The sequence below is a fragment of the Dysidea avara genome, chromosome 6 (genome assembly GCF_963678975.1).
Source record: "Dysidea avara chromosome 6, odDysAvar1.4, whole genome shotgun sequence".
Taxonomy (NCBI): Eukaryota; Metazoa; Porifera; class Demospongiae; order Dictyoceratida; family Dysideidae; genus Dysidea; species Dysidea avara.
In genome coordinates, this window is record NC_089277.1 from 27,324,437 (window position 1) to 27,334,277 (window position 9,841).

The 9,841-nt window shown below is 36.2% G+C and overlaps 2 long non-coding RNA genes across 2 annotated transcripts in view; one reads left to right on the forward strand and one right to left on the reverse strand.

Annotated features, from left to right (window-relative positions):
• The window catches only part of LOC136257532 (uncharacterized), a 188,694-nt gene that overhangs the window by 148,719 nt on the left and 30,134 nt on the right, over positions 1-9,841 (forward strand). The gene's annotated exons all lie outside the window — the stretch shown is intronic.
• LOC136257691 (uncharacterized) lies at positions 3,235-5,074 on the reverse strand. The gene is made up of 2 exons (XR_010702108.1): positions 4,796-5,074; positions 3,235-3,462 (listed from the first exon to the last, which is right to left on the reverse strand). It is a non-coding gene; the product is annotated as an uncharacterized lncRNA (long non-coding RNA).

The window sequence follows — 9,841 nt, forward strand, 5'->3', positions numbered from 1 at the left end:
CTAATCTATGAGGTCACCATGAGGGGATTTTTTCTGATGCACTACATGCGTTGGACTGAGTAAAATTAAAGGATGAATAGCTTCCTGAGTTCCTGCACCAATAATCTAAGGTCACCATGGGGGAATTGTTTCTGATGCACTGTGTTGGAGCTAGTTAAATAAAATTAAAAGCTAAAAAGCTTTCAGTACCAATAATCTAAGATGACCATGTGCATGGGTATTGTTTCTTGTGCTTAACAGAATATCCTATGGTATATGTCATGTAATCTCGGGTAAGTACTTATTATTAATGCATAGTCTATAACTGTACATCTATTAATGCTCATTATTTTAATCCCGATGTAGATTGTTGAAAAGACTAAAAAACTATCCTGATTGTACTGGCTCACCAACTCTTTGAGGAAATTTGGCAGGTCATTAGGAAGAGGTGATCATCATTTCATAGCTTGCCAAATAGTGAAAAATCCAACATTACTCTGCAAAATTGCCCCAAAGGTTGGAAACAAGCTAAGAAAAGAATTAATTTCAACTGCTTCTCCAAGCAGTGGTTCTTGTTTTAGTGTAAATGACTTACAGTCATTGTCATCTTTTCAGTGGTCAATTCTTACACAAGATTTGAAGAGAACTGCACTACTGTGTGCAATATTGGAGAAATGTGTGAATGCCAATAGATGTGATGTGAGAAAGCCAAACAAGGATGCTGTTGTTGCAGTTGTTGAAAATATATTATTTCGAAACTGCAGCACACATATTTTCAGTGCTTTTTTATGCAAGTCATATAATTGTCTTCAGAAACTGTTCTTGTGTTTGTCACACAAACAAACAATTTCTGTTGTTGAAGAACTTGGGAAAAGTCAGATCACAGCCGCTGGTTCTCACATTACATCTACTAGTAGTCAGATCACTGCCACTGGTTCTCACATAACATCTACTAGTAGTCAGGTCACTGCCACTGGTTCTCACATAACATCTACTAGTAGTCAGGTCACTGCCACTGGTTCTCACATAACATCTACTAGTAGTCAGATCACTGCCACTGGTTCTCACATAACATCTACTAGTAGTCAGGTCACTGCCACTGGTTCTCACATTACATCTACTAGTAGTTAGGTCACTGCCACTGGTTCTCACATTACATCTACTAGTAGTCAGATCACTGCCACTGGTTCTCACATAACATCTACTAGTAGTCAGATCACAGCCACTGGTTCTCACATAACATCTACTAGTAGTCAGATCATTGCCACTGGTTCTCACATAACATCTACTAGTAGTCAGATCACAGCCACTGGTTCTCACATAACATCTACTAGTAGTCAGATCACAGCCACTGGTTCTCACATAACATCTACTAGTAGTCAGATCACTGCCACTGGTTCTCACATTACATCTACTAGTAGTCAGATCACTGCCACTGGTTCTCACATTACATCAAATCACAAACTATATAGTGCAAATCTACTTGTTGATGGTTTTAAGCCATTCTCAATACCTTAAATTACAAGAAAATTCTTGAAATATTTTCAAAACTGTTCCCTGCGCGTATTACGTAGCAACCTGCTAAACATGAAAATTCTAATTATTTCACGTGCGCCCATATGGGTGATTTTCCAAAATTCAGTCACATTTTGGCAAGCCAAAGAATACAGAAAAGAATAGAGGTTAGTGTTGTTTTAGTATTGCATTTGACTTTTAGTTTTAGTTTTAGTTATACAGTGTAAGTTGAGTCAGTAGCTGTAAGTAGAAAAAGGTTTAGTTAAAGTGTTAGTTTTAGTTACCATCATTATTCATTAATACAATTTATAGTTTTAGTTTTAGATGTTAGATCCTTTAAAGTTTCAGTTAAAGTTTTGGTTTTAGGTACCATCTTCAATACAGTTTAGTTAAACTTTTAGTTTTAGATGTTAGGTTCTTTATTGTTTATAAGTTTTAGTTTTAGTAGCCATCTTTGATACATTTTAGTTACAGTATGTAGGTTTAGATGTTAGATTTCAAGAGTTTTTGTTTTAGTTATCATACAGTACACAGTATTATATAATATAGATCATAAGAATTTGGTAAAAAATACTTTCATGGTGCTGTGGCGGTATTTTAGGTATATTCAAGCCCAAAAGTGCATTCAGTGCAACTAAAAATGCATCCATTAAATTGTCACAAATTTTAAGTGGAACTTTTCTGCTGTTCGATTGATCATGACTGACTGGCTGACTGATGCATTCAGACAAGCACATAGCATAATAACGGAAAAGGCTACCGGCTTAATTTTTCACTGTTAGATGTTGCTTCAGCCTTATTGGTACCTATAGGCATACTGCAGTACATACAATGCACTCATCATGGACTTTATATTTGCCCTTTTTGTGTCCCATTTCTTTCAGCGGACAGCTCAAGGTGTCAATTTGCATTAGTGAGTGTGATTGCTTCCCTACATTTTAATGGGAATTTCCTGTATTTGTGACTGGGCCTGCGAAAATAGGGCATGTGGGCACAAGATTTTTGCCTGTTTTTTCGAGGTTTCATCACTCATAACGTTTTTTCGAGCTTTCATCACTCATAACGTTTTGTACCATTATGCTATGGCAATGTAATTTTTATCTCGTATTACGTATTTAATTGGCATTAAGATGCAAGTTACAGAATGCAAATATTAAGTTCCAGCACTGAGATATGACCTGTAGCGTGAAAGGGTGTAGTTTGTGCCCACATGCCCTGTTTTTGCAGGCCTGGTCACATTTTTGGATTGATTGTGGAAACGTTTCTTGTATTGATCTTAGTTTGTAATGCTGTGCAATGCATTGAACATAGCTGAAAACAATTTCCAAAGCAATGATAATTTGATGCACAGTTGTACACTTTCAACCCACCATGTTTATGCAATAATTAATGTATCTACGTATGAACAAGTATAATACAGTGCATGTGATTTCACTAGGTAATTTTAAAAAGAGCTCTTATTTTTAAAGTTTTGTGATAGTTTTAGTTAGCTACAACCTGCTTGAAAACATTAGTTTTTAACATTAAACCATTGTGATGATTATTATCAAAATACTTACTTTTATATTCATTGGCAGATAGTACGCATATGTATAGTGATTGAGCTATGTGTGTTCAAGTGTTGCTACAATGTAGGTATTTTAGTTTTAGTTTTTAACAAACAGCAAGTTTTATAATTGTAGGTGTATTGTGATTGTTATACTGAGCAGTTGCTGTCCTTTGAATATCAATTGCTACAACTCAGAAGAACAATCAGAAACCATGCATAATATTTTATTTGCATACAAAACTACAAAGATATTAGACAATAAAATGTCTATAGCTTCTGGGGGACTATAGATATGCCCCCAGACTCTAATATGATGAACTCTGGAACACATCCGATTTCAAGCTATTACTATTATTTGTATATATGCTGTAGTTGAAGTGACACTTCTCCATTTACATTGTATCATATGAAGAAATTCTCTGCACAAAGAAAAACATACAATATAAAAGCATAATGCATTTCTGAAAAGCATAAAAACAAGCATAATGGCAGAAAATTTGGGAAATGCCAAAAAGCATAATAGGCAAATTTTGGAGCATAATACACTCAAGCCTACTACAAAGTGACTGTTCAGAGAGTATAGATCTAAGACGCTTTGTACAATGCATTTGAGTGCTCTATTGCAGTTTGCTGACTGCTTTATTAGGGAGAATCGATCTATTTTCACAGAATTAAGCTCCATAGTTTGAAATAACCACTTAATATGCTAACATACCACCTCAACCTATTATGCTTTTTATTATGCTAGCATATTTGACACAAACCTAATTGTACTATAGCTACTATACATGCATGCATGGGAGAAGCTCTAGGAATTTAATAACTGGTTTCCGATCAAGACAAACTATTTTGATTCCAAGGCTAACTATACTATAGCAGTGAACTTGATAGTTTAATAAAGAAGTGCAAACATCTATATACACAATATTATAATACTGTACTATACTATTATTCATACTTTTGTGGTGCTGATGCTTAATATCATACCTGCAGCTGGCATAATAATACTACAGTATAACCACACCAGCTATAGTTACTGTACCATAAGTACTTGGAATGCGTCTGTGATGATTGTATGCGGACTATTGTTTAAGGTCCAAAGCCTAGCTGTCAAGCTACACTTTGTGAAACTTGATTGAGCTCTATCTGATATAATCTATACCCTTGGGATGGCCTGGCTTGAACTGTACCTTAATATAGCTACTGAATAGCTAAGTAGCTATAGCTACAGCAGCTAACAAAGCATGTAGTATCCTCAATGGCGGATCCAGGATGGGGCATTTGGGGCAAATGCCCCCCCCCCCCCCCCCCCCCCCCAGTGACCTTGTGGAGGAGCCATAGCTACTTCTCATACTATTACAACTTTATGTCAGCCCAAGATCAGCTTATGTAACTCATGAAAATATATGCACATTTATTAGCATTTATTACAAATTCACCTGAAACCATAACGAACCAAACTCAAACTAGCTATGAAATTGTCACCCTGCACCTTCGTGCGTACTGAGCGCCTCTAAAAATAATTATTGTGTTGCTGTTGTTTAAGACATTCAGAGCTATTTAAACAGTTTTTAGGACTTCACAACGGCCAAAATGGTAAAAATCAACAGTGAGATACTACTAAGAGATGTATTATTTGCTGCAGCAAAATGCAGCAACTAACAACAGATTCTGACTCTCCCTAACCACCTACAACTTGGCCTGTTTGTGCCCCTCCCCTTGCCAGGTCCTGGATCCGCCCCTGATCCTCACCTATTTTTCTCAGTGATTTCCTGTTTATTGCCAATATTCCGATATCTCTTGTCATTTATCAACCCACTTCCATGAAGTTTGTTGAGAATGTCTTCACAGTCGTACGTGACATCGTCGATTTCTTCGTACAATTTCGAAAAAGTGATTTTCAGTACTTCTTTTTCTTTCATCACTAACCAAATAGTTGCATGTACACATAATGGATCTTCAGACCAGAGAACTACAAGTAAATGTAGTGTAGGTTATTTATTAAATATATTGAGAGACAGGCCACAGATAGTTGCGTCACATTTATTTATTTATTTTTATTATTTTTAAATGATATTTAATCAGGGAATATAGCGTCAGCCAAAGAAGGCTGTTTTTCAGCTATGCCCTGAGAGCACAACAAAAAAAATACAATACAATATAAGTACATACATACACAACAAAACAGAATTACATTGTACAAAATAATGTTTTAAAACCATTCACAGTTTTAGCACTGTATAGTGCTTTAGGTAATCTGTTCCATATGGCCGTACCCCTGTACGCCAAAGACTGTTTTCCATAATTAGTTCTAACACTTGGAACAAATAATCAGTGTAAATTTCTAACAGAGCGACCAGTAACATCCACAGCATATGAAAAAATCCCATGTAAATAAGGAGGGGAAATCTTGTTGAGAATTTTAAAAACCTGTACAGCTGTGTGAAAAGTACGCCTCTCTGTTAAAGATGATCGGAAGTTAAAGTTATCAGAGGAATGGAAAGATGATGTAAACTTAGAATGGAGTCTTTCCAAACGACGAGTACTACTAGAATTTGATGGTAACCACACAGTATCACAATAATCCAACACCGGTAAAATATAAGCTTGATATAGCAACTGCAGAACTCTAGAGGAAGCCGGCCTAACCCGATTTATAGCAAAAAGTTTCCTTCTAACTCTACCAAGAACATAATCCACATGAACCTGCCAAGTGAGATGCCGATCAAAATATACACCCAAATACTTAGTAGAACAAACTTTCTTCAAGATAGCACCATCCAACATTATTGTGAGATTCAGCCCTCCAGTTCTCTGGAGGGAACCAATGAGCATACATAATGATTTAATCACGTTCAATTTGAATCTATTAACAACCAGCTAAGTGGAAACATTCTCTACATCTGCTTGAAGGGTTTTTTCAACAACAGAAAGGTCACCATGGCTAAAGTGAAGCTCCGTATCATCTGCATACATATTATTATTAATGTCAGACAAAGAAATAACACTTGGCAAGTCATTGACATAAATAGAAAAAAGTAAGGGCCCTAGGATTGAACCCTGGGGAACTCCAACTTTAATAGGCCCACTAGATGACAAACAACCTTGAAATGCAACTCGCTGTGTTTTATTATTCAGATAACTCCTTAACCATGAGTGAGCACTATATAAGGAAGCCTTGTTGACATAGCTACAGTAGTGATGGGCTTCTCTGTTTGTGTATAGTCTCGCCAACCAGCCTGTATTTTTATTAAAAGGAAGCCTGGTAGTTATCATGTCCAATAGGCTCGATAGTGTGTTCACGCCATTCAAAGCAACAACCTCGGCAACAACTTTCCCTTACGTAGCTGTCAAAAACAACAACTTATCTGGCCTCCCTAGTTTGACCACCGAGTGGGCTATACCAAGTGTAGCCTCGGCCTACTGTCTCGCGCGCCCTCAGTAGAGATGGAGGTGCTTAGCTACCACCAACCAAGAAACCTGAGCGAAAATCGTTAACTAAAAGTGAAACGGGGCAAATGCCTAGAAGGGGCTTGAAAAAACATGATCCAGTACAGGTTAAAGCAGATTTTTTAAAAGAAACCCATAGCTAGACTCCGTACGTTATTCAATAGGCACTGAAATGGTAAAATATACACTTTGGCTATTCAATCCTTGCTACCAGTGGGATAGGTCAGTGTTTATTCTAGGGCTGTTAGGGGGGGAACCCCCCCCCCCCCCCCCTAAAATCTCAGACTCACCCCCTAAAATTGTGAGTGACTACCAAACTATGCTTATACTTATTAGGTTAAGCTGGCTTTTAAAAATGACACACAAAACTTATCAAAAATGCTCTCAGATTCAATCTCAGCATAGTTAATGTGTAAAATTTTCCCCAGGTTAAAATTGTGAATGCAACCTTAAAGTGCTCTCAGATTCAGTATCAGATCAATTAAGTTTTAAAATCTTCCTAGTATACAGCTAACAAAAATTCATGCATGTAGTGACGACTATTCAATATCTGAGAGCCCAAGTTTACGCAGTATAATTATATTAAAAAGTAGCATGCATGCTTAACCCTCAAAATTGTCCTTAAATTCAATCTCAGAAAGCGTAATTTGTAAAAAATTCTATTTTCAAAATGGCATGCACAGCCAGCACAAATACTCCCAGATTTAATCTCAGAAAGCCTGATTTTTAAAAACTTTCTTGTTTTGCTATAACCATGAAAATGCCCTAATATTTAATTTCAGTTTTGAATTATTTCTTGGAAGACACACCCATGCAGATTTTTTAATTTGCTAGTGCTTTGTGGTATCATATGATGGTCAATACTGAAAATGATCTCACACAAATTGTACACTTGATATGCAGTGCATTATTAATATAATATTATGTACAGTATACATGAGGAGCACATGGTTGTCCTAACATTATGTGACCACTACTACACTCATGCATCAAGTTCTACCAACCATAGGATCTGGCTTCACCCAACTGTTTTATATAGCTATGTAGTTGTGAACTTGGACAACTATATAACAGACTTTCACCTGGTCACCCCCCAAATTCCTGATTCCCCCCCAAAGGAGAAATCCTAGAATAAACACTGGGATAGGTTGGTGTAGCTAAAAAAAGCTTAATCATATTAATTATTTTTGCTTTGTATAGTAGATGTAATACATAGCTAATAGTATAATTATGTGACAGAGCCTGCGAAAACAGAGTATGTGGGCACAAACTACATTCCGTCACTCTACAGGTCGTTTCTCAGTACTGTAACAGATTTGAATATTTGTATTCTGCAACTTGCATCATAAAGCCAATTAAGCATTTAATTGGCTTTATGATGCAAGTTACTTTGATGTTACTTTGTTTATGATGCAGGCTTTATGTGTGGAATTTTAATAGCTCTTAGTAATACTAAGAGCTAAATAAATGCATTGCCATAGCGTCATGGTGTAAAACATTATGAGTGATGAAAGTTTGAAAGAGTAGGCAAAAATCATGTGTCCACATGCCCTATTTTCGCAAGCCCAGTCACATATTGTGGTTCATCACAATGCATCATACTAAGTTCTGTGCCTGACGTCACATTGTACCATAATTTACTAGCTATAGACTTTGTGTGTTTTTGTGCATTGCGTGATACAAACTACCTATAAAATGGCAAGTATGTTTCCATTTCAATTGACCTTCAATTAATGACTAAATTGATTTTAGTAGTGCACATTACCAACTGTGGGTGTATAGCGAGGGACATGGTTAAAGGCTTGCAAAACACTGCACACACCGTGGCATAATCATATAGTCTGTGTATCTGTTTATGATCATTACTAAATTTGCTGGGTATTATTGTCATGTCAGATGCCTTCAGTAATGATGGTATACAATTGGCAGTGGATTCTGAACCAAAAGTCGGTGTTATACTCTTGGTTATGATTTTTAAGGAATATTATTGCTTGTGCCCCATGGGTTTACCTGCAAACATCCACTATTGAACCAACATTAAAACTTATTAGCCATAGATTTAATTAATTACTTTATTAAATTATTATTAAAGGGCACTGATAGGATGTATGTTTGCATGCTGACTGCTGTGTTGCTTTTGCAGTATGTGCTGCTCTGTGAAGTACCGTGCTTTGCTTTGCTGGCTGTACTGTCATGCTATGCACTGCATGTGTGTGTGTGTGTGTGTGTGTGTGTGTGTGTGTGTGTGTGTGTGTGTGTGTGTGTGTGTGTGTGTGTGTGTGTGTGTGTGTGTGTGTGTAATGTGTGTGTGTGTGTGTGACTAAGTTAGAAGGCCCAATGAAAACTAGCTATTTTTGATTCCAAGACTATAGCTACTATAGCATTATAGTATGCATGTAGGAAGAAACACAATATATAGCATGCCAATCTGAGGACACGCTTCCCCAGCAAAATGTTTGTTAGCATTGTTTAGAAGTTGATTTTAGCAGTTAGCAATTATTATTATGCTTGACTGTTATATTAGACTCTATATATTATTATCTTGATCTTGCTTGACCAGTGTTGGAGACCTCAGAAACTGCCCCTAAGCTAACTTGCTTTTTTTTGTCAAAATATCAATGATTTGTCTCTTGTAACTAATAATATCCTACTTTGCAGTAAAACAAATTGCACAAATGCAAAGCCAACTAGTATGTGTGATGTAGATACAGACTAGTATACTGATTATACACCTATTACTATCATACTGTGCACAATTAATATAGTATAGACTATTTATGCATGTATTATGTGTGGCACTGTAATTTTAAAACCAACTATATACACTGTAGGTCAGCATAGCTACTGCAGACCAGGATTGAATGTCCCAACAGTCGGTCTGCATATGAACTGGCTTATTTATATTAATGGTAAAACATTTATACAATTTGTCCACAATGTTTATGCTACATAGTTAGCACTGAATAGCAAAATTAATGCTGTACAGTAGTCTGCAAAACAAGAGCAAAATACTATAATATACACTATGTGTTAAACAAATACATACTATAACAGGCAAACCTTTTCATATTAATCTTGCAAGTTACAGTACTTGAGTATATATGCATCAAGTGGTTCCACAAAAGCCTACAAACAGCAGCATTGGTTTTTTACTGTATAAACTAGATACTATATTGTTATTTTTTTTTTTTATAATTGTATTTCAACTTCAAAGATTAGTCGATTCATTTTTACTGGTTGCTATATTAGAGTGTTTTATTGCTGTGTACCTAACCAATACAACTAGTACTATAGCAAAACTTCTTGATATTTATTTGGGACATGTCTGATTATTCCAAGGTGTCCATA